Source organism: Anser cygnoides, chromosome 9 (genome assembly GCF_040182565.1).
Source record: "Anser cygnoides isolate HZ-2024a breed goose chromosome 9, Taihu_goose_T2T_genome, whole genome shotgun sequence".
Taxonomy (NCBI): Eukaryota; Metazoa; Chordata; class Aves; order Anseriformes; family Anatidae; genus Anser; species Anser cygnoides.
This window is the reverse complement of record NC_089881.1, coordinates 2,364,526-2,390,194: the sequence shown is the minus strand read 5'-3', so window position 1 is coordinate 2,390,194 and position 25,669 is coordinate 2,364,526. Positions and strand designations below refer to the sequence as shown.

At 41.8% G+C, this 25,669-nt stretch overlaps 1 long non-coding RNA gene across 2 annotated transcripts; it reads left to right on the top strand.

The window, feature by feature from the left end:
- Positions 1–5,390: 5,390 nt before the first annotated feature.
- On the top strand, positions 5,391–24,636 carry LOC106036204 (uncharacterized). 2 transcript variants are annotated; one of them, XR_010833526.1, is made up of 4 exons: positions 5,391–5,824; positions 13,905–13,978; positions 22,232–22,294; positions 23,655–24,636. It is a non-coding gene; the product is annotated as an uncharacterized lncRNA (long non-coding RNA). The 2 variants fall into 2 exon arrangements; XR_007163090.2 differs by lacking the exon at positions 13,905–13,978.
- The last annotated feature ends 1,033 nt before the right edge of the window (positions 24,637–25,669 follow it).

Sequence of the window (25,669 nt, the reverse complement as noted above, 5' to 3'; positions counted from 1 at the left end):
AAGCCCTGCTCCCCTCCGGGCTTGGACGCTGCATCCGTGATTTCAGCGCCTGCCATCTGAAGTACAAAGCTTTGCTGCAATTTCTAAACGGGACTTTCTCACGACAGCATGTTACAGCACAAGACCTTTTAATTTTGGGGGGCAGCCTGGTCATTTGTGTGTGCAGAGTTCCTTGCTCTCTTCTGCAAGAGTGTCGTGGTTTAGTAAAGTGAACAGGAATCGCCCTTTTGACTGAGAAATTGATGAGCCCTATTGACTTAGCCTCCTATAGTCTCTTTTGGATTCTAATTATATTAAAAAGCTCTTCCTGTTGTTCTGAGAAAGTGCTCACTGCTCTTGTGATGGTGCATTACAAGCATCTGCTCTTTGCTGATACAAACGGTGTGTCAGTCGAGTTATGCTATCTGAATCTGGTTCATAAATTGAGCTTCACCTACTACATTACAGCAAGGAATTACTCAACACACTCTGCAATTATACCTGGGCATATTTTGGTGGATAGAAGTAGCAATGCAAAGCTGCTTTTGTCAAAAATAAAGAACTGCAATTTTGTTTAGGCAAAGCTTCGGGAGAAATGAGTGGGACTTTGTGTAAAATGCTGGTGGGCTAAGCCCTACGTTTTATGCTGCTCCATTAAATAAGTAGGTAAGCAACTGGCAGTTAAAAGAGGCCATTTTAGTTCTTTTATATATTCAGAAAAGAGGATTAGAGGAATTAAAAAACAATTGAAAAAAAGAAAAAAATGTGGAAAATCATAGAGGAAAAGTAAGATATGAGAGATTATGAGCATGGTTACAAAAGACTTCTGTCCATTGTCAGAAGGGACATCGAGCAGAGGTTGGAATACTTAAATAACACTTGACTCTTATGCTTAAAATAGTGCCTGGGTTTGCTTTCTTTCTAATTTAATAATTACAGCATGCTTCTTAAACTGAAGATAGTTCTTGCATTAGTGAAGAATCAATAGCATAAACTAGATGCTGAGTGCACTAAGTTGCACTGAACTGGGAGGGAGACCATTTTGAAGACGTGGCATGTTGTTTCGACAGACCAGAAAGGCCAGTGCTTAACTATGTGCTGTTTTCTGCTGTGAACAAATGCAGAAAATGGTACAAGCATTGCTAATGGTAGCAACCGCTACACGTACAAAAGCACAGGGAAACCCTCTGTCCTCCAAACACTGGATCAACTTAAAACATAATATATGTAAAAGCATGCAAGTTGCTGCAGCTGACCTAAATTAGTGATGAGGAGTTGATAAGGAAAAGATGGTCAGATGAAGTATCTTTGGTTCTTTCTAACAAAAGGGGGAAATTCCTCTTTCTGATCACTTCATTCTTCGTCAGGTGTTTAACTTCATGCTCTGACTGGGAAGAGGAACAGAACTGACTTAAATTAAGACCACAAACCATGTTTTTCAGTTATGAATTGAACTCGGGTCTTCAGAGATGAAATACAGTGGTTATAATCAATTCTGAAACAAGTGTTTTTCATCCTCTAGGCCATGAGAAGAAGAGTGGGATTATTCTTTATTTCCCTTCCATTTTTAATTGCTGTAGTGTGTTTTAAATGTCCTTGAAAGTGAAGGGTGTTTCAGATGAGCTTCTACATACTGCAAGGGGTGGTCTTAGAGTCTGCGTTTCAGTTTTGCTCCTGTGCATCCCTTAAAATGCAGACGTGGGTCTCTTTTTATCTATGAAAACCAATTGTGTCGCTGCTTAATATGAACAGACTGAACAATGGGCAAATGCTGCCTGCGTTAATCAAATAGATCAAAACTATTCTTATTCCAGTGCCATTTCAATTCAGGGTGTTATAGCAGGATAAATATTACTCTGCTGGAATTATGCAGCGTGAGACTGCTTGCCATTGATGTGTCCAGCTTCGATGGTCACTGCTCTCTGATAATTACCCTGGCAGTCATTGGATGCAGTTCATTTTTTGTATCAGAACTCACAGGAAAGATCTTATGGAAATGTGTGTATGTGTTATAAAATCAAAAATACATGTAGTAGCATTTCAGCAATATTAATTATGCTACAAACACGTAAAGTATAAAAGAAGGTTTACCTGCTTTCTTTGGATTCACTGGTACCAAGTGAGTTGTTAACTTATTTAAACAAGAGCTCTTGGCTGTCACGACATCCATGATTCTTCACTTAAGTTATTAATTCTGCAAAGAAAATGTATAGATCCTGTACAATACAGACTTTTAACACTACAAGTTGGAAAACTTCCATGTATTTACTTTTCTTTGCAGCTTGGGGTTCCCTGCAATCCCTGCATCACAAGATCATGAAAGGATCACAAGAGTGGCCCTTCGTTATTAAGTATTTAACATATGGGTCTGTGCAAACCCAAAGGGTGTGAAACATTGAGGTGTCCCGTCTTCCCCTGATGTATGAAGAGTTAACATCCCTCAGACACATTCATACAAAAGCTATGAAAATAATCTCTAAACGGTGTTGCAAATGGGAGAACTAGGACGGAGGAGTCATCTTCTTTTGCAGTGAAATGCAAAAACTGTAAAATGCATGTAATAATATATAACAAATTTCTTTGCCAAAGAAAATTCTGTAAGGGGCCTATCTGCAGCACAGGGAGGGACCTCCCCAGCCCCCTTATGCAAGTGAGATCTTTGGCATCCAATTCCATTCTGGTATAAGAATATGCTTATTATAACAGGGTGGTGGGAAGGGAATTGATATTGAGCAGTAAGTTACCATCTCTTTGTTCCTGTCATAGAAGTTGGTGAGTAGCCAGGACAGCCTGTGGCTCTTTTATAGTGTGAGGTACCACAAGCTTGTGTCTAGATATAATAGCATTATTCTGATGGGTTTTGAATGAAAATGGAGCTTTTCTGCTGAAAAACAAGATTAAAATCAGATTGGAGGAACTCTCAGAATGAAAGATTACTAACAAAGCAATCTGAGCAAGGCAGGCTGGTAGGAGCTGCTGAGCAAACTTTCTAATGGCATTAGTGGAAGCTGAAGTTGTTAAGTGGAATGGGCCCTACGGCTACAATTTTAAGGACTCTAAAGATGCTAGTAAGTTTTGAGTAGGATTTTCAAGAATGCCCTCATATGTAATTTCCATTGCACTGGGAGTATTATGCAGGAGTCAGTGGGACGTATATTTTCAGGGTGCCTCCAAAAACCATAGACTCATAAACACATGTTGGAATGGGCCTCAGGAAGTTTCTGGTCCAAACTGCTGCTCAGATCAGGGTCAGCTATGAGATCAAATGAGGTTGCTTCAGGCTTTATCCTGATGGGTACTGGAAGCCTCCAAGGACACAGACTGTATACTCCCTGAGCATCCTTTTGCAGTGCTTGACAGTTCTCATGGTGTACCACGATGCTTTGGCAAAACTAACCCCAAATCACTAATTACGTTACATAAATTTCTTGCTGGCTGCAGTTCAGCTGTTGCAAAGGGCCAGCAGCAAAACAGTTAGTGAGTAGTGATCTGTGGAAAAATGTGGATACACAGAATACTGCAACCAGCAATGTCCCTTGTTTTACCCATGAGTGATAAAGAGGAGAGCAGAGGCAAAGAAATTGATTTAGTAGAAAGGAAAGGAATACAAAGCAGAATCTACCAGAGGTTGCTTTTTCTCTGCTATAAGAAGGAGGAGACACTGTTAAGGAAAATGGAAAGAAACAAATGATACAATGCAGCAAGGTCGGAAGAGGATGAATAAAACCATTTGCATGTTAAAAGCAGAGGATAGACACATAAAGGATATAAGATAAAATGTGCTGATGCTGTGTGCTATAACTACTTGTGATTAATCACGATATGTGGAATGAATTCCTCACTTCTAACAGTTTTAGATTCAACCGTTTTGCTCATAATTTCAAGATGAATTTCAAACAGGAATAGTTTTCATACTTATATGTATACTGTTGGTTTCCTAATTTGTTTTGTGTATAAATAGAAACAGAATAGTTGACCTTTTGTCTAAATATTTCTTTCTTCAAACCTCTATGCATAAATTCTCAAGAAGCCCCCCATGTCTGTTGAATTCTTGGCACCTTCTTATTTTCCATCTGCCAGATGGTTCCTTCTCCCACCAGCCAGGATTATCAGTAATTATCTGTTTCAAGCCATGTGCATGTCTCATAACATTTTATCACAGGAGATGTAAAATGGAAAAGGGACATATTTAGTGTTCATATAACTTCCAGTATCTCTTTTGGCAGCTTTCAGTATTTGATTGTTTGCCAGTGTTTGTACCTATGGATGCTTGCTATACTGGTCTGGCATTAAGCCTTTAATTCTTACATTATCTAGCTCACTTACTAAAACTAGGCACCTTACATACTTGGCAAGCAGGTGTTTTTAGGAATACTAACTTAGTCTCTGGAGTGGTGACCTATTTCATTCTTCAGGACACCCTTTATATCACCTTGTCATCCTCTCCACCTAAGATACACCAGAACCCACCGATACCATCCTGGGGTGGCTGGGGACATCTGGTGTCTTTCTACCTGTAGAGCAGTGAAAAAGATCTGACTGCCAGAGCAGAGCTGGGGCCTGAAGTATGTTGATCTTGATGGTGTTATGCACTTTCCACCTGCTCTGCTGGCCATAGCTCCAGCTCAGAGCATCAGTGCTGGCAGTGGTAATGAGTATCCATTTCAAAGAGATTTTGGTTCAGCTGTAGCATAGGAAGTATTGTGAAGTGGTTATTTGTGTTTCTCTGTTCCGTTACGGGGACGAGCAAGAAGCAGCCAATGCTGACCTTGATGCTTTCATTTTGTAGAAGTTTAACATCTGGTCCCTAATCACATGTTCTTTCATGCTGAAAAGAGGTGAAAATACACAGTGTAAAAAGTTTAATGTTGTGGCTACTGTCCAGAGGAGATTTCCTGGGTTGTTTTAGTCCAGGAAACCTCATCATAGGGCTCATTTCACAGGTCCTTGAGCCCCCTCAGTTTTATCTTGTTTTAAAAAAGAAATGTTGTGTATGATACCACACCAGAGAAGTAATCACTGACTTTCTGGAGGCAGTGCCACAGAAGTGCCAATTAGGAATCATGTAGCAAGTGGAGGAGGGACACCTGAAAGTAATTGAGGAGGTGTGCTGCTAACCCCCTTTGCTTCCCAGACATGTAACAGTTTCTTGGGAAGATGGGATAAAAACAGAAGTCTTCCCTGCCCTTCCAGATTGCAAGGGGCTGAGCTGTCCCCCCCCCCCCCCCCTTTATTTTTGTCTGTGTATGTGTCGATACCTGTGTCCCGCTGGGTGCTGGTGAAGGCCTGGCCCAGCTGGTGCCCGTTGATCAAGGGCTGCCATGCGCCATCAGCCTCACAGGCAGCAGCTGGCTGAGGTGAGGGCGGCCCAGCCCTGGGGGGCAAGGAGCACTCCTCAAGGTGGGCTTTGAGGTGATAAGTGCGGGATGGTGCTTCTCCTTGTGACTGGAGGAGGGCTGTTTTGTGCAGGTGGTGAGGATTTGTTTGGCCCTTCTGAGGGGAAGGAATGCTGCACTTTGAGTGTTTGGTGCAGCCTCAGGACTGCTGAAAATCTGAGGAAAGGAGACTGAGCAAAAACTCTTCTCAGGCCTGGTTCTGGTGGGCTGCAGTGTTCTAATAAATGGAGGGAGGTGGCAAGGTTGCCCAGTTCAGGCACCTTGTAGAAAGTGCCCTTTGGGATGAAGAGCCTTCAAAATGCTTTGAAGAGTATTGGTGGGGACTAAGGAGGTTCCTGAGTGCAGCCTAACAAAAAAAGAAGTTCAAGATAGATGTAGATGGCCCTATGCCACTCAGGAGAAGCAGCTGTGTGAGGAGAAGCTCATGTGGCACCCTGCGGCTGATGGAGGTGAGCTGGGATGGCTGTGCTGTTGCAGTGGGGTGGGTGAATTCAGGATGAGAGTGGGTGCTGCTCTGGTGAGGTCTGGGGGTGGAGATGGAGTGTGTCTGAGAGTGCTGTCAGCTAAACTGAGCTGTGGAGATGGGCACTGGGGTCCGCCTGTCATGGTGGCAGCAGGGCTTTGAGGGTGTTGTTTTGGACTGGTAACTGTAGGGGTTGAAGTCTGAAGAAAACTAGACTGTGACGTTAAAATTAATTAATATGGAATTAAAAATGCCCCCTAGTTGAACAGGCTCTCATGGGGTGGGGGGAAGGAAGTCTGTAGCGAGGGCTCTGCTTGCAGGGGCTTTTGAGGAGCCCCTTTGGAGCAGCAGTGCCTGCAGACTGTGGCCCTGTGAAATGGTGGGAGTGGGCCAGGAGTCTGGGGTGCCATGGTGTGGGATTTGGGCCCTGTGGGTGCAGCTCTCGTCGAGCTCCTGTCCTCACTGTGACACGCTGGCATGCTGCTGTGGGCTGCAGGGCACTGGCAGGTCCTGCCCGGCACTGTGGGCTTGCCTTCCTGCTTATAGTCACCTCTTCAGGGATGTGCAGCTGCTCAATTGACTGTCCTACAGGTAAGGAGAGGCTTCAGAGTTGATTGTTCCTCATATGCATGTACTGACTGAAAAGAGAAAAACAGCTGTATGTGTTTCCTTGCTTTTCTTAAGTCCTGTTTAGGCTTATGTGGGGTTCTTGCCTAGTGGCAGTCTTCTCCCAAGTGAACTACAGAAACTCTCTGCCTCTTCCCTTCCTTTGCTTACCGAAATGGCTGCAGCCATGGCTGCTGTGACCTATCAGCCTTTTTGCACAGGTGAGCTCTCATCTCGTCACTTGTCTCATTCCGCCTCTGTAGCCGATCAGGCTCCCTGTTGTTTAATTAGTTGTCTTGTAATTAATAATTTGGGAAAATGCTTTGCTGTGGGTGTTAACTAGCCATTTATCTTTATCGCTTTCATGTAAATAAAGACTTGTTTTGAAGTTTAACGCTTCCCAGTTGCTGGTTTTCATTATTACAGAGCTTGTAAGCTGTACTTAGATTCCTTAAATCATATTAAGAAATTGATGGAGACTCTTTCCTCACTGCAGGCTTCAGACCTTGGTACAGTATACAGGAGCCAGTAATGGCTCCTCATCTTCTTTTATGAATCTTTGCATAAGAGATGCTAAGAGAATGTGTGTGGGGGCTCACAGCTGGTACCCTATTGACTACTCTGACCATTGTGAATGTGTGTCCTGATAATCTATAACTCCTTGCTGAAACAATGAATTAGATATAAATTATTCTCACATATAAACCTTAGATGTTCTTGGCTTAAGCGTACAGACAATATGTAACAGATTTCTGTGTAGCTGCTGAATTTATCCTTGTGGGAGGGTAAAATGGGGAAAAAAATGAAAAAGCTAAACATAATTTTAGAGAAAGAGGAGCTAACTGTGTAGGCAGATGATGCATTTATAATGGTTTGTGTTTAAAAACCCTCATAACAATTTAGTTAACTGTTTTAATTAGAGAGCAGAAGTACTATTTCAAATGTTCTCACCAGTTCTGTATTAGGTTACTGAAGCAAAATCAAGATTCCTGCTCTTATTTCTTCTCTGACTCACCTGTAAAGTGCTTAGAGGAGAGTGGAGGGCTCCCTAACGCTCTCTGTTAGTGCTTGAAGTTTATCATCAGTTCTGGCACTCTGCTTTCCATGTTAGACAAGTAGACTTGGAGGGTAAAAGGGGGTATCCTGTGATATCCGAATGGTAAATGAGCTCCCTGTACCCACACTGGCTATGAGCATGTGTAGCAGCATACTGCAACCCAAGGCTGCCTTGGGTACTCTGGGAATCAATGAACAAGCTGGGCAGTGAGGAGAGGATAATGTGTCTGATGGAATAGACCATGTTACTGTCTGAAAAGTTAGTTTGAAATATGGTTATTCTTGCATGAATATTAAATATCTCATTATACAAAGCTATTACTGTTTCTAACTCAGCTCTCTAGTTCTTCAGGTAAAGCAGCGTATAGTTAGCATTCACTGAAGTGCAATGTGGCACGCTGGCAGCCTTAAGGATGTACAGAACAGGGGCAGGTACTGTGGCACAAGGGGTTGCTCAGTGGCTGGAGCAGCATGAGATAGGCACATGGGGCACTCTAGCTAATTGATTGAACTTACTCTTAATTTGAAATCTATGCTTAGTAAAAGAAAAATAAAAAATGTACATTAATGTAATAGTATATAGTTTTAACCTGTAGGCAATTCTTACATCACCCCTTGTTGAGTAAAAGATTAACTATCTAAGGCAGTTTAGAGAGGGACACAGCATCTTCTATGCTGGAGTAAGGCATTAGGGAAACACATGCAATTGGTGCAGGCCACACAAGGTGCAGTGTCTGAGGAGCAGAAATTAAGATGGTTTCATTTATGCATGTAGTGGCAGGACCTTATCAGGCAGTAGAATCAGACTGCATTTCTGAAAGCTAGGGATGGGAGCTGAGGTATGGGCAAGACTCAGTTTGGATTTACAATGGAGGCTAGGTGAAGAGGTGGCAAATATACTTTTTGTATTGATTTCCCTTCTTGTTTTAATGTGAACCATATTGTATAGTAACAACACTTTCTCCTTTCTGTTAAACTGAGTAGTCTTTGAAGTATGTGCTCCCCCTCCCTGAAGTAGAGTTGAAATCCCTAATTACTTTCAGATGTACTTGAATTCTAATGCAGCCTTATCTTCCTTCTGGAGGCTTGGCTTTCTTCAGAGTCATTGGCACTTCATCTTGCCCTCAATGCCCCTGTGAGCTGCATGCCTTACCCTGCAGCCTAGTACAGAGCAGCATTATGCCTCAGCACTTGCACCAGCCTGCAGCTATGCCACATCCTAACAGCATCCCTAGCATGAGGCTGTTTCAAAATACATACCCCCTTCTCCCCACAGAGTTGTGGTCATCTGTGCTCATGCAGTGGGGATAGTGCCAGTTTCTCTGTAATTGAGCTTTTGGGGACAGAGGAGTACTTCTGGTCCTAGCAGGAATTTAATGTGATCTTCTACTCTGAAACTAGCCTGCTCTAAGAGAAAGTAAGGAGAAATTTTGCCCTGTGCTTCCAGCAGCATTTTTTTTTTTTAATAAAAGCATTTTCCTGAGTGCTGCTGCTGTTTCTAGGCTGCTGTAGGAATTCATGTTGCTGATCTGGCACTCTTGTGTTCTTATCTGCTGCTTCATCATGATTTCACTGTAGTGACTTGTCTTGTCAGAAAGTCAATACAGTGAATTTGGAAAGAGCTACAACTGCTTGAGAACTGGATGCATCAAGCTAAACAGTTGATCTATCAGGTTCACTTGCAATATTTGTTTCAGTAATGGATTACAGTCTGATCCCGGTAAGTGATGGCCTCAGCAGTCTCATAAAGACTAGCTCAGTCTGGCTGCGCTCAGGTAGGTGGTGCTACAAAAATCTCTTCAAGCAGTAGAAAATGTTTGTGCTGGAATCCCTGAAGGAAAACCAGAGAGTCAGGCTGCAAAGAGGGGAGATGGAGCCTGTTCCTTGTTCCTGATGTATTCTGTTGCTGTTCATATACTTGACGTGTGGGTAGGGGTAAATTTTTTTTGGTACTTGAATATGCTTAGCAAAGTGTTACCATGGGTGGCCACACATTCCTCCACAGTTTTTGCTGTGTAAAAAAAAAAAAAAGTGAAAAGCAGATTGAATATGCAGATTGAAATGACTAAAGGTATTTCCAGTATTGTTCCGAGTTGGGATTCAGCTTTGATTGTGTATTTTATTCTTAAATATATTCAGTGCAAAATGCCTTGTGTTTCAGTATGTGAAACGATAGGCGAGGCATCAGCTGTAATGGGCCATGCAGTGACTCATTAGGCAGTGCATCTATTTCAGTGGGAAGTTCAGTTCTCATGGGAGGCAGAAATGATCAGTAGGTGATGCAACAAAATCAGCTGGTTATTTGATGGGGCTGAAAAATGAACTTTGTCCAAAAATATTCACCCTTCACTGATCTAAGAAGGCCATTCAGTGGTTTGTAACATTGCCAAATTCAGACTAGCTACCTGGGAACATGTGAAACACTTGAAGTGCAGAGATTTGACAGTAACATTTTTGCTGAACTTTTATTTGTTTAAGCAGAGGCTCCTGTTCCCCTTTTGCGACCAGGACTGAGTAGGTGGCCTTTGGCTGAGTTGATCCCCTACTCCCAGCCATGGGCACTGCAGCAGAGGGGCTCTGCCAGTGCTGTCCTGAGGCAAGAACCATTTTAGCTTTTCAAAGCAAGGCCGGTCTCTTGCTGCCTCTGTGACTGGCATAATGGCTACTTGCTGTTCTGATGCTCTTCTGGTGGCTGTGCAATACTGTTATTTTGCTACATCAAATGACTCCAACTGAACTAAAACTGTTGACTAGTAATCCTGCTCTGTGGTGAGCCATGTCCCTTGCTCTCTCTTGCTGTGTCTATGGTGGTGGCCCTGGGAGTTCAGCAAGGCAGCTTCGTAGGGCCACAGAGAAGTAGAGTGCTTCTTGTAGGCTCTTGGTGCTGGCTGCTTGCTAAACCTCTTTGACCCAAACCTGTTTGAGGCTGAGATCTCCTTGGCAAAGGGGAGAGGATGAGTTTTCTCTGAACAGCATTATTGGAGTTTCCAGGAAACTCTCAATGTGCTGGTTCAGAGCTCGTGATATCCCTTTCTAGTGTGAAGGTGATGATCAAATATGTTAGCAGAACATTTGGAAAACAAAAAAGCTAATTTAAAAAGCTCTCAGGATCTCAGCAGACGTTCCTAGGAAAAGCTGTCATGCCCAGAATCAATTTTTCCCTGATACTGTCTCAATGATACTTCTCCAGGAGGCTTTTGGAATTCAAATTTTAGAATAATGAATATTTGAGAGGATAGGTACTATTGTCTGGCATTTTTTCTTTATTTTTAAAAGTCATGTAACTTTAATCTAGTCATGTGCAAATATTAAAATCAGGAATTTTCCTATGGGTAATGAAGTTAAAATACTGCCTAATCCTTTCTGAGAGAAGCACTGCTTTAGGAATTGTGGCTTAGAGCTTTCTAGTACGAGTGCTTTCTAAAAAGGGCAGTATTTCTTCCAGACTGACTTGTTTGCAGGGTTCAAGGCAGCAGTGTGATACGCTCTACACCCCCCTAGGTCTAGCATTATAAATAGCCAAAATTATTGAGGTTGTTTTGGAGGAGAGTAGGGGAAAGGTAAAGGTGAGGCTGTGGAACACGGTTGTGGGATAAGGCTGCTCCAGGCTGACTGAGAGGTACTTCTGTTGCTCATTAGGCTGCCGTAGATGTTAAGACCAAATTTCTGTGAAATCAAATGCTCTTTAATACATCTTGGGTGCCAGATACAGGAACATGTCATCTTTTAAGTATTGGCAGCCATCTGCTCAGTTCATGCGCTGTATGGCATGTTGTCCTCACTGAAAGCATTTGTTGATGGAGAGCAAACAAGTCACCCAGTCAGATAAATAGATCAGCTTGAAGAGGGAAGCCCAGTACAGAACCATGGCAGCACGTTCCAGCCAGCCACGTCTGTGTAAAATGAACCCTTGCTGGTGTGTGGGGCACCTGCTGGGACTCCACGTGCTGAATCAGCAGTGCAGTTGCGTGGCCATCTTTTGTCTTCTCTGATTATAACTCTCATTATGATCACGCATTGGTATACGGGAGAGGGTGCAATAAACTTTACAACTTGTTTTCTACTTATTATCAAGCTCTCCTAATTGCAAATAACACGAACTGTTAGTAATCTATTCAATGTACGCTTAATCAAATCTAGCATATGTTTCAGAACTGGGCCGCAGCTCAAATCCAAATGCATTATTTAGATGTATTTTAACACCAATACTGCACTAGAAACAGACTGTGGACCTTCAAGATATTTGCTGCTTGGCATTAGTGGACTACTGACAGGAGAATGGCTGATTTGCAAGGGAACTTGAGAAATAAGCAGGGAGAAGTAAAGTTAATTTGTGACTAATGGCTTGTTAGAAGAACTTTATAACGTATCTTGGAGAAATGGGGTGAAGCAGGTAAGTTACACTGATGCAGAGACCAGCAATGGTGTTTCTGAGATACGCAGAGCTGTTCAGGGTTAAAGGTGTTAGAGCAGGGTTTCTTATAGGGTTCCTTGAATCTGATTGCCCTCTTGTTCCTGCACTCTTCTCTGGCAGAAAAGCGATGTGTGAAATCCTGCCTTGGGGAGGGCAGGGACCCACATCCTGCAGTGAGGACTGCAGGGGTATCAAGATCTTGCTCTGAAGCTTTCCTCTGCCAGCTGAAAAGCCATGATGTTGGTAAGCTGAGGAGTTAGTGCCACTCATGTGTTACTGGTGTTACTCCAGTGAGCTCGGCAGAGGTACATATGGAAAGAAATGGGCTATGTGGGCCTGATGCGGTGACGTGAGGCTTTCAGCAGTCGGGTTGATGTGTAGTCTCATCACGACACTTCTGAACTTCTGTGGTGGTTTACACCCACATCATTGTGGCTTCCCAGGGAATGCAGAAATGTACAGGGTGGGGTGTGTGGACCTGCATGTGGTGGCACCCAAGTCACCTCTGAAGCCACAGCCAGTAGCCTCTGCTGTAAGCCTGCATTTCCCACGGATCAGCAGCTATTCCTCTTCCCTGCTCACACCTGGCTGGGGCTCCCTGCCTGGCTAGCTGTGTTGGTGTGACTGTTTTGATGTTGTGCTCTGAACTGTATCAGAGAGCTGGGGGCTGGGTTAAAAATAATCTGTTTTCAGCTGAGGTCCTGTCACAAGTCTGGTGAGTATCAGTCACATGGCTGGCAGGCAGGGACCTGCCTCGCAGAGGTGTGGGTGTAGGGAGGAAGAGACATGAGCTCCCGGGAGGCAGAGGGGGCAGCTTGTCAAGCAGGCTGGATGCTGAAATCCCGCACTGTAAAACGAGATGTTAGGGTGCTGCATGTGTTCTAGCAGGGGCTGTGGAAGGGCTGTGCTCAGGGCCCCAGCACCAGGCGTGCAGTGTAGGTGATGGAGCACTTAAAAGAGGACGATGGCTGGCCTTGAAATAGAGCTGTGCTTTGCACTTGTGAAGATGTGAAACCTGTCCAGAGTGGGTGGGAAGGGCTGAGCAAGACAGATGGTGCTCCAGCAGGCTGGGCAGGGAGGTGCAGCCAGCGCAGGCTGTTAGAGCCTCCACGGGAGGAGCAGGAGATGCAGGTTGATTCCTTTCCTAGCTGGAGTTCTTCCTAGCCATCAGTCTAAAGTAAACTTAATAAAGGGGACTCTCAGCCTCTGATATCTCATTTCTACTACTTAAAACTAGGACAAGGCTCAAAAAAGGATGTGTTAATTGTGGCACTGGGGAAGGGTGAACAAGAAAGACCTTGGCTTTGTAGCCTAGTAATTAGAGCATGGAGACTGGTCCCTGCTTCAAGGACTCCGTTTGGTAGTGGTTAAAATGTAATCATCCCACAAGTGAAGCAGCCACATCTTTTGGATTTTTTTTGCACACCTTCTTGCCTCAGCATCTGTAGCACTGCTCTGAGTTTGCTAGTGTTCTGCAGCTTGTAAGTAGCTAGTGGGATGTGGGGGGGGCTGGTAAGGCAGTCTAATAAACAACAGACTTTTCTCTGTTAATGGTTGCAATTGGGAAGACATGTATAACTGGGCTTCAAATTGAGCCAAAGGCAAGAACAATCGGGTACCCGATCTTTTTTTGAGGTTTTTGTGGGCACAATCACATAGCTAAACATCTAGGTGAAGCAGTTGTAAAACAACAGTACAAAAAGAAAAGACAACATTTAAGATGGAATTTTTAATATTTGACTAGCAAATAATGTGTGGTTGTCATCTACTTACTGTGTGAAGGCAGTAACTGTGTTACTGAAAACAGATGAGAGAACTCTCCGGATGTTGTGTTTGGAAATATCTTAAATTTTCCTTTAAGTGCAGAAATTAGTGGGATTTCAGTCTTCCTGGGTTTTGACCTTTTGAGTTATTTTTGGTTGCTTTTGTTTGTTCATATTTTAAAAATGCAATGTTAAAACCCAAATGCAACCTTCAGCTCTGTTCACAGGCACACGTAAGAGAAATAATGGCTGTTATCCAGAATCATTTTGCATGTGTCTACACCGTGCATTGCTTGACGAGGTAGGTCCCAGAAACAGCATAACTGCATTAACATTGTGCTCTGCCTCTGCAAGCATACCCTCCTCCTCAGCAGAGCTAATTAGCCTAAATAGGAGGCTGCAGTAATGTGTTTACACTGTTTCCAGGGCTGGGAGGTCTGACTGTACTTTGCAATATAAACCTAGCCATCTTTTCCTTCAGTTTCTTCCCTTTAAAATAGATTTTCTCATCTGTGGTGCCATGTACTTGTTATTACCAATATTTTTTCACTATCTCCAGTTGACAATTTTTAATACAAGCTGGTGAGGATGTCTGTAGGTAATGTCAGTAGAAACAATGTTGGTCTTAGAAGTCTCTAATGTTCTTTGTATTGGTGCTGTGTGACTACTCATCCTTGCTTCTAGAGCTTGCATTTCTGTACAGTTAAAATAGCTGTACTTAAGCTTAATTTTTCAAGCTTTTCGGTTCTGGTAAGATCACAAGATGCTGTGGCTTGTGTGGTGTTTTTTTTTTTTTCCGCTGAAGACACCAGGATGATACTGCATTGAAGTCCTATCATAGCTGATTTGAGCCTTACCTGTAGGACACTTTCCTCTGAAAACTCTTCTGTATTTTTGTGGAAACCATGCAAGTGTTTTGTGAACTGGATGAGAAACATTTCCATACTGTGGAATAGTAATCTGATAGAATCTGTAGGTGCACGATGTTTGTCCATATTACTTGTGATTCAACTTGTTGTTCCCATGCTGTCTGTAACTAGGAATATTCACTTGTGGAATCACTTGTTTTTCTCCACACTGAGCATTGCAGCTTACCCAGAGTTTATATTTTAAGGAAGCAATTCATGATTCTCGTTAAGATAAGCCTGTTGCTGTTTGCTTTTTGTGGAAGTTAGTCTTGGTTGTCAATCCATTGCTATATCTTTGGTCTGTTTGTCTTGGCTTAGTTTATTTCTATTCAGATCCAGATCCTATAGTGCAGCTCAGTTGCAGTCACCACCTCTGCAGTCACCACCTCTGGTGACTGTTTCAGTCACCACTGACCCAAAGGCACAAAACCAGGAGGCATTGCAGGACTCTGACACAGTAAGATCTTGGAGCATATAGTGGGGTGGTTTCTGGAGTATGTTGCCGAGCGTGAGGTGTGAGATTGTGGGGATTTGGGCCTGCATGGGGCTTGTGAAAGTAACTACAGGCTGAGGTTATTCACTGGCATCAGCAAGTAAGATGCTGATTACTGCAGATATTGACTCTGGCGAGAATCCATCCTTACAGTTGATATCCTTGTCTTTAGTGTCAAAGAAACCATATGGCAGTGTCTGCAAAAATTGTCCCAGTTAAATCTCTCTGCAGTGTGAAATACTGAATATTAAAGTATTCAGGGCTGTGAACCTGTTGCTCCTCTGGAATCCTAAATCAGCTTGGAAGGATTTGAGTATCTGGTGTTGAAATCTATTGGAGACTATTGATACTGGAGACTTAGCTTAACTGTCCATTGTTCTCCACTTCCCCACTTCGTGTCTGTGTTCCTCCAGACAGCTTGAAAACTGGTCTGTCTCAGGGATCTTCGGCTGCCTGTTCTGGTTTCATGCATGTTGACTCAATTTCTCTTGTGCCTACTTAAGGAGACATAACTTGCATTGCTGTTTCTGTTGTTGCTGGATTTAAGCCAACACCTGACTGAATTGATCTGTCCCTGCAGTGCTTCTCCCTGGCTTATGGCTGTCCCTCTGATCTACAGACTTGGCTGACACGTTGCTCCCTGATAAGGCAGTAGTTACTGATGGTCGTCTCCCAGTAGAGGTCTGTTATCTTTGCTGGCTATTTTTCATTGACAACAGTTTCCTTCCTTGATTCCAAAACTCGTTACTATCTTTTAGTTTGAATGTTCTTGTGAGGCTGATATTTGATTTATTCTTTCAATTTACATGAAACTGTGGTAGCTTCAATTAACAGGCATCCATCTGTGCTCCTGGCACGCTGGTGGTAATTAAAATTAAGTACCTCTATGTTGTTCAAAGCAATATATAGAATGAAATTTCTCAAAATGCTTCTTGAAATGTCTAGGTGTAGGGGCTGCCTCTCCTGCCAGCTTCCCTCAGTTTGTAGTGTTAGAATAGAATCATTGCTGTGAATTAAGCATGTATTTTAACAGCTTTGCCTGCTGCTTTTCTTCAAAGCTTAGCAGTGTTTTTTACAGCTACATACAGGAGTTCACATTCTCTGCCCAAGGCTGGGAAGTAGTCCACCAGCTCCTGTGAATTGACAAGGTGCTGGGAAAGCAAAATATAAATTGAAAGCATGACTGCAAAAATTCAGTGCTAGTCAGTCCTACCAGCTGTGCTGAAAGCATTGCTGGAGGCCTACCAAAGAGGGCAGTGTCTGGAGCTTGTGGGTTCCTGCTTGCACCACAACCTCAGTACTAGTGATGCACAGCTGTGTGCTTCATTTAGCCTGCTGACCCAAGTGTGGAAATGACTAACCTACAAAACAGTTATTTTTCTCCTGTTCTGTCTCAAGTTCTAACAGTTTTCATGGTCAGTCCTTAGAGGTTAGTCTTCTCTAGAGTTGTATTGGTATGCTTTCTTATTCAGGAACAGGAGTCTTAACCAAATTTAATGATTGGTTTGCTTGGTACAGCTTATATGTGTTGTTGCTATTTGGTTTTGTCTTCAGGAAAGACAATCAGAAAAGGGAAGAAATACATTGATTAAAGTGGACTTAATCTTTGTGTGTGCCTATATAGTCTATTAAAGGATTTCCCAGACCTCTGGATATCACAATGAACTAGTAGTACCTGATTTCTCACCTGACTGTTTCTTACATGTCAGTCATGACCGCTTTGGAAGCATTTACTGAAGCTTTTTCAGAAGAGTTGAAAGCCATTTACAAAAGTTAAGCTTTTTAACAGGCATGTAAAGTCAGAATTTGTGTGCCTGCTGTACAGGTCAGTAGGGGCTGAGACTGCAGGGACCTGGTAGCAAGGCTGCTAACCACGTGCACCAGAACCAAGTGTTGCCTACTTATACAGGCACACATCATGGGGTCTCTTTTTAGATGCTCAAAGTTCACTGAAGATGAACACGTGCTCATTTTTGCTGTATAAAAATCAAATGCAGATCTATGACAATAGTTCAGTATCCAAATAATAGGTTGGATAGTACTACTGTATGTGCAGTTGCACTGCTCTGTAAGAATAAAAGGATAAACCTGCTTTTTTAGTACTGAAAAGCGACCGTTACCACTGCTCATGAAGTACTATGTCACGAACATAACTGTGAAAAGGAAATGCTTTTCATCGGTTTACATTTCCTTTCTTCTTGCTATCACTCCAAAAGCCAGAAAGTACTTTTCAAAAACTATTATTAAATTAAAAAAAAACATAAAGCTTCTCTGCCAACTTGCTCTATCAATTTTAACTCATTTTACTGAGACTTCCTACCTTTGTACCCGGAGTCCTCTTAATAATTCTTGATAATGAAAGTGTGGGAAGATGATGGGGGTTGTTAGCATGGTGTAGTGTGATTACCTCACATCAGATGTCTGCTGCACAGATCTTTAGGTGTGTTTCAAATTAAGTACCATCTCAGGTGCGACTTCAGCTGTCTTTAGTAGAGGACAGGCTATGGTATGAAAGGTGAGAGGGGTAACTTCAGGACACTGGGAACCTGTATGTAAAACATGAGCCTTGGCCCTCAGACTGGCTCAGTTCACTGGAGAACTGTGTAACCAGCTTGTATTGGGACACCTGAGACACCACAAAATAAGTCTGATATTTAATTGTGGATTTCTTTAAAGTGCACAGACCTTTGCACTTGTGAATTACTGCTAAGTGCGAAGGGAGTTATGGTGACAAGCTGGTTGCAAGCACTGGGCTTTCTTGTACTGCAGGCTACTCAGATTTATTTCTGAGATTTTCAGCTATTAGTTTTGCCTGGTCTTTAGTGCATGTAATACGACAGTATCTCATAAGCCAGGTGCCCTCCATGTTATTCGCACCAAAGCTTGCCTTTGACAGTCTTGGAGCAATGCACTGGCTACAACTTGCATCTGTTAGCATTTCTGCTATCAGTGAAAGATTTTGGGGAGCAACAAAGGATGAGTCTGATGGGGAAAAATACATTAAACACATGAGATGAGCATGTTTTGAAGCTCTTCTTGATTTGATATGATTATTTAACATCATGAAAACATGGTTCTGCTTAAGGATATCAACAGAAATAGGTTTTTAACAAACTGTACCTTGCAATAATTTAGGGACAAATATTTAAAACTTTTACCTTTGATAGCGTGTCAAAAGAAGGATAGTAATACAATCTTAAATTCCTTTTTTTTTCCAGTTACATTTAAAAATCAGTATGCTTTTGACTTGAAGATCTGGTATCTTTAGTGTATTGATATTCATATTTTAAAGTATAGATTGGTTAATACTTGCCTAGCAGTACTGGTAGGTCTGTGGCATCCTGCAGTCATTCAGATCTGAGATACAAAACTTATAGGTTGAAATGATGTATTCTTATGGAAAGGGTGATGTAATTGGGATAAGTAGGAAAGCTTTTCAGGCACAAGGTCCCTACATTAGGCTTGACAAAATTAGAGCGAACTTGAAGCTAAGGACATCAGCTATTGCTTTTAGCATAACCTCACTGTATCAGTCAGCTGAATAACTTCATGGAAGCGTATGGGTAATTGTAGGTGTGTAAAAGTGTTGTTGTTTCCACTTACCCCCCCAGTAAAACTACTCATGTGGCTACTTAAAGAGCTGTGAATAAGATAGGAAGGATTTCTGGAAAAAACTTGCAGGTAAATGGGTTTTCAGCTTTTTTTTTTTTTGACCATAGGCTGCTTCAGTGATGAGGCTGTTCCAGGATAGTTCAACAAAAATAACTTGTTGGCTGAAACTGGGATTCCCTGTGAAATGTTCTGTGTTTAATTTTCCATGGCTCAGAGGTGTCTTGAGGAGACCTCTAAATTTTTTTACCTTCTGGGAAAATTGCTTTGCAGCCAAATCTGAGCCTCTAATAACAGCAGGATAAGTGTTGTGAGCAATAATCCCACATTAAATTGTCAGTCATTGTCTTTGTTAACAATGATTAAGCTGTGGAGTTGTTGGAAAATGGGGCTGATTCCAGAGGGGGAAGCACTTAGTTATAAAATAGGATGTATGGTGGGTGTAATGCTTGGGGTCTGACCTGTTAATTCCCCTCAGAAGAGGAGAGTTTGGGGATGGAAATCAATTGTTTAAGCATATATTTGGATGCCCTGCTCATTAGCAGGATTTTCTGCCTTTGCAGCTCTTTCCCCACTACTCCTGTGAACCTTTTTTCTTCTAAGTACAGTCAAACTCAAAGGCTGTTAACACCGCGGCTGGAATCAGTTCTTTTAAAAACCTGCTGCCCTATATTGATTTATGCTAGACAAAAATCGAAGTTGGAACAGTACCTGGTTCTGTTTCCTGTGTGAGCCCATTTAAAGGCAGGGAAAGAAAAGAAAAAATGCATGCGTACCTAACCAATGTCAGCTAAAAATAAATTGCAAACTTTCAAATGCTTGTTCCTGGTTAAACACAGTAGCCTGATACCTGTGTTGCAATAACAATTATTAATTCAAACAGTTGATGGCATAGATGAAATAGGTCTGATACTTGAATATTCCCTTGAATATTCAAATCCTATATTTCAGGGTATGTAGCTGATTGAAGCTATATCCTTAAAATTTTTTTCCACTTAGAGAGACTAGGTCTAGATTTGTAAAATATAACCCTTAGCAAAAAGTTACTCACCCAGTGTTAGTGGTGTCACAGGGGAATTGCTGTATCTGAACTTGTGTTTTGCGTCTGTGCGTTTTATTCTGTGGAAATATATACAAGAGAGGCAGACTAGAAGGACAGGTGGAGGGAAGATGGGTAAGGAAAATGAAGCAGAGTGTAAGCAACATCAGCAAAGGGAAGAGGCTGAGGGCTGCAGAGTTAATAAAAGGGGAATTGCTGACTGACCAGGAAGTCTTGTGAAGAGCAGACCTTTACTCCACATGTACAGGTGTAATTTGCAGAGCCCTGACTTTCTACTCTATTCCTCTCCTCTCTCTCAGTGAAGACTGCTCACAGCACTGTTAAGCTTGAATTCTTTGCTTTCTGACTTATTCTGGATCACTTTGAGGATCACTTTGATCTACAGTGTTCCTTTTCACTAAAACAAAGTTATTCAGATAAGGCCAGTGTGTTTTTTTTGACTCTGTCAATAAATTATTGATGTTGCACCTAAAAATATGTTTTAAAAAGCAAGAGCTGCAAATGCTCCTTATGATATGAAAAGGCATTTCTAGGTTTATTGAAACAAAATAATGGATATGAAATATTCCTGAGACTATTAAAAACCTTGGATGTGCTTTATTGCAGACCACATGGACAGTGTTAGCACTATTTTATCATTATTTCAGTCTTACGTGGGACGGAGAATGCAATGTAGGAAAACTGGCATGTTCATGTTGCTAATAGCCTCTGTCCATTCCTGTTGCTAATAGCCTCTTGTGTGTTACTGTCTCAACACAGGTCAGATCTCTCTCACTTCTACCTCCCTGCAATGCTATGGAGAGTGTTCCCCACCTCCAAGACCACCTTGTATACCTTGTATCTGAGGGCAGGAGAACATGGGAGTCTGTCTCCTGTGGCTTGGAAAGCGTTGTGGAGCTGAAAAGGAGTGGAGGCAAATCACGTGCTGTCAGGAACGGAGGCCTTAGTACCACTGCTACAGGCTCTGGGGTTAAGGGAGGAGGGGGAAGAGAGGCTTCTAAAAGGCGTCTCTAGGTACTTAATAACCCAGCATCAGACACTTGCTTTCCCACTTGTGTTCCTCTTCATTCTGGTCTTTTTTAACTGAATGGAGGACATGTTTCTTTGCTTTGTCTAATTAAACTAGGTAGTTGCATTAAAATAGGCAAAAGTTATTGCTCACAGTAACAGGGCCTAGGCACTAAACACAGCTCAACATTCTTTTTTTTGATTTTAAAAAAAAAAAAGAGCACACACCCACCCCTCTTCAATCACAGAAAGTGAGCTGAATTTGCAAAAGATGTTACCTTTTATTCATTCCTGCACCCTCTGAGATTGCTCCCAAATCAATTCACTTTGAAGAACAATGGAATTATTGTCTCCAGGCTGGCAGCAGTCATTTGTACAGCTTGGCTCAATGAATATTTTTGTCAGAATGCTTTTGCGTTGCCAGTCTTCTATGCGAACCCTCACCCTCAGCTTGGAGCTAATTAGTAATGCATAACAGGGGATGTGCTGCTTTTCTTTGCCTCTCCCCAGAAGAATAACTTGCCCTGCTAACAGATAACTCTTGGCAGTATGTGAAGAACTGGCCACAGAGTGTTTTTCTTTGTTGTAGTAAAAACACAGCTAGGAGGGGTGGGTAACTTTCTGGCGGTTCTCTTGGTATCATTTACATGTACAACATCCAATGTAGCACTGAAAACAGTTATTTGACTGCTCATGCTCCTGGAAATGTGCTGTTCTTACTCTGCTTTTTACTGTATATTTTGTCAAAATTGAATATACTTATATGTCTGCTAGAAAACCAATGATTCACGAGACCACGCTGTCCTGCTTACCCTGTGTTAGTTTATTATCTGAAGTTCCTGCTCTTTGCTTTCCTTCCTTTGTCCTCCACCCATTCCCCTTTACCCTTGCAAATTCTTTTGTGGCGGCTGCTGCTGTCTGAGCCCTTTAGTTGAGATTTGAGTAAAGCTATGTGGTGGTCTCCTTTGGGCTTTGTCTCTCAAAGGTATAAGGTAAACCAGGTATGTTTATAAAAACAGATTAATTCCTGTTTTATGGCTAAGAATGGCTCAATTCAAAATCTAACTTACAACATAGTCTGGGGGAAGCATTTAATTACACACCAAGGAGAAGGGGATGAAGAGGGAAGCAGTATCAGGCTCAAACAACACAAAGAAATATATGCTTGGAAAAGCCACCAGAGCTGAAGCAGGCAATACAAACACTTATTAAAAATTGCGTATATCTTTTTTCTTTCTTGCTCGAAGGAAGAGAGCTGCTGTGCATTCATGCTGCTCTGAACAAAGCCCTTTCATCTTCTGGGGATGATTTTGTATTCAGTGGTATTAAAAGAATTCTAATTCAAATTAGCATTAAGGCTATCTGAATTCACCTAAAAATATGTCTGTCTCTAATTTCTGATAACTTGTTCTCCACATAGTACTTTTCATCACTGCGCATTGTGTTATGTCATAAACTGTATTCTTTTATTCACAGGGAGTCTGGCTGCCATCTCACACCAGAGTAATTCAGCAAAGTTACTTTTGATTTTAAGTCAGTGTAAGTGAGAAGTTTGCTTCCTTTATTAAAACTTCCAGCTTATGGTGTTAATTATTGGTGATATAAATTTAGCAGTAAACCTGAGTATTAACTCCTACATTTGCTGTAGAACTTCTCTCTCCTTGGCTGTCAGAGTTCTTCTTCATCTTGAATTTGATTTGAAACATGGTGCCTGCTTGAATGAAAAGTGGGATAAGTTCTGCAATGCAAATATCTTAACCTGGGTGAAACACTGTGTAAAAGTTGTAGGGGGTTCATGGCTGGTTATGATCCCAAATACATATAATTAGTGGGTTGATAGACAAGATCTGTGTTACCCTGTGTTTTTAGCATACAGGTAAGCTTACCATATGGACAATCCTCATCTCTTTTCATGGATGAAGACCTTCTATTAACTTGACTACAACTTCCATTTAGTGTTTACCAAATCAAGTCTTTTTCTAACGCTTATGAAACAAAATCTTACTGAAATAACTGCTTACACACAACAAAAGATGATTATGCAGCTACACTAGAAAATACTTCCCTGAAAGCATTTTTTTAGATTTGCCTTTGTAAATTCATCTTTCTCTAGGGGCAGCTGAAAGGCAGTGTCAAAATGCATGAGTTGGTTTCAAATCTGATCTTGCAGGATCCAAATTCAGCTAAACTTGGTCACAAATTTATCAAAAACAATTAAAAATTAATAACTGTGGAATTAAGAGAAGGTGTGAACATTGAGAATGACAGCGTGATGCTTTTGTCACCAATTAAAAATTAATATTGGCCTAAATTTTTCTTTTCCTCAAGAACTATGTAACGTACATTGCGTTTATGGTGAAAACTATTATTCTAAAAAAACACTATAAAGGTTGTTGTGTGGCTTCTGAGAAGGCTGAATGTAAATCAGCATGTGCTCAATACTTCAACTCTAAGGATCATGTTTAAGCAATTAGAAAGGCTTGAAGTCTTATCTGTGCCTTCAGGGCCTGGGATGACTGGAGCAGTGCAGGGCTGTCTGGGCAACTGGTCAGTGGTGGTCTTTGGAATTATGTTTTTGGGCAGAAACTGGGTGGCTTCAGCCCAGGCTCTGCAAATAAGGCCGTGTGTAGAAACCTGTAATGATTCTGATGAACAGGCTGGTGATCAGCCACCAGGAATTTTGTCTAACCTGCAGATGACCTCTCTCTGGCAAAATATAGCACAGCATTTATGGTTTGCACCTATTACATTCTATCCAAAGGCGTGAGCATATTTTGCAGTAGTTCTATATATTAATTTCTGTCTGCTAGTAAATGTATTTCATGGAAGAATACAGTCACAAGAAAAAATGTTTTGAGTTAGATACAGAAGCCAATTCTTCTGATTTGTTTCTTTTTAGATTTCTGAGCATTACACAGAATTGATAGTCAAGCTTAACTCCTCTCCAGTGAGTGTCCAGTCATGTGAGACATTGTGCTGTCAGTGGTCTTGTTACCATCAATATCAGCGTTTTTGGGAGGATATTGAGAAGTTTCAGGAAACATGCAGCATCTTGCAAGGCTGTATGTTTTTAAGGAATAATAATGCAAAACTATTCCAGGAGCTTTCAGGCATAGCTATTAAACCATTTATTGTTCTTCCACTCTGCATGAACTGTGGCAATGGCATCATGTGAGTAATTGTGGCAACAGGTCTGTGCCTTTCTCTGTGGAAAAGCCAGTTGTAAACTCTGAAGGACTATCAGGAGTACGTCTTTACTGTTGTCCAAGGCATGTGAAGACTCAGTGGAACTGTACTGCTGCTGTTGCCCTTCTGAAAGCAGTCACACTTCGAGAGCATGGACCAAGCTACTCTGTGTACATTTGGAATCTTGCTTGAGCAGATCCTGAAGGATGCCCACAATCTGCAGTCTTACTGCTGTGGATAACTACCTGGATTAAAGCTAGTTGGAGTATTTTTTGATATATTGCAGATGAACTGTATACATATGTTTACCCTGAAAAAGAGGAACACAAACAGCATGCAGGATTGTCCCTGTTGTACTAGGTTTTCCCATGGCAATAAGCTGATTCCAAAGGAAGAGCTACACCTTGTTCATTTGCCTCAAACCAATAAAGTTTTCCAATGGCTTAGTAGGATACCTTAGAGCCTAGACATCAACTTTCAGCATCTTGAAGATGAATACATGCTTGTGTACCACAGAAACAGTTCAGGAGGCTGTCTGACATGCTCTCCTTTCTGTCCTGGGATACCTATGTAGTAGGTGTAAGTTCCTCACACTGGTTAATGTCAGTGAACTAGATTCACTTTAGGTAACAACTAACAAGTGAGAGGCTGGTGTATGCCTGAACTTGTCAGTAATATAAACAAGCTTCCTTTAGTATTTCCTTCATTACTTTTTTGAGGGTCTAACTGCAATTTCCATTTATTTTCAATGAAGTGTTCAAGTGTGTGAAACTGGCAATATGCAGAGTTCCCCGCACAATGCCATAGCATGTTTAAAAAAAAAAAACTGCTGTGTGCTCAGCAACTGGGGGAGTGGAGGGGAGAGTGACACTGAAATAGCAATTAGCAATTTAGTCAAATGTTCAGAGCAAATAAACTTGTGCCTTTTTCCTGTCTTTTTGAAGTTTCTGTGAGCATGTTGCAGAGCTGGAACATAAAGTTCGACATGGCTCTAATTAGTGACTGGGAAAAGAAGGTGGATTGAGTCAGCTGGAAAAATGTGCCTTCAAGGATTCAGCTCTGTTGGTCTTGGATCTGATTTCAAATTGACTTGCAAAACAGCCCTTCAAACTTAGATACTCCTTCAGAAGGATTGCTGTCAAAACAGTAGAAAAAATAGTCATATATCTAACCCTGTAGTGCATGCAAAAAGCAGCTCTAGGAGCAGCATGGCTGACTGCTGTAAATGATGTGCCATAGGCATCCAACTGTGTAGCTTGTAAGGCTTCTTCCTCTGGAAATACCCAAGTATCCCTTTATGTTTGCTGAGGCATTATCCAAACTCAAATGTACAATATTTTCTTGGGAATTGAATTGCATTTAAAATGTTCTAGTGGCTTTATCAGACAGTCTGGAAGAAATGCAGTTGGCTGGAATATACATCTGAAAATACAAGAACAATCTCGCCTTTTCTATGCAGGGTTATGTGGGACAGATATGAGAGAGAGAATACTTGTCCACAGAAAATAGTGACATTTCCATTGTGTAACCTCCCAAGCTGTTCTACGTAATTTCATCTGGCTGTTCCAGTAACAAATCCTACCATTTCAGATATATCCATACTTTTGAGATGATTGAAGCTTTGGAGAGTTTGCAACCTAGTGCTGTTTTGCGCTTAGCTTTTGCAAATATGTATTTACTTGCTTAGTAGCTTACACTTGAGAAGAGTCTGTAGGATTTTGAGAGTTG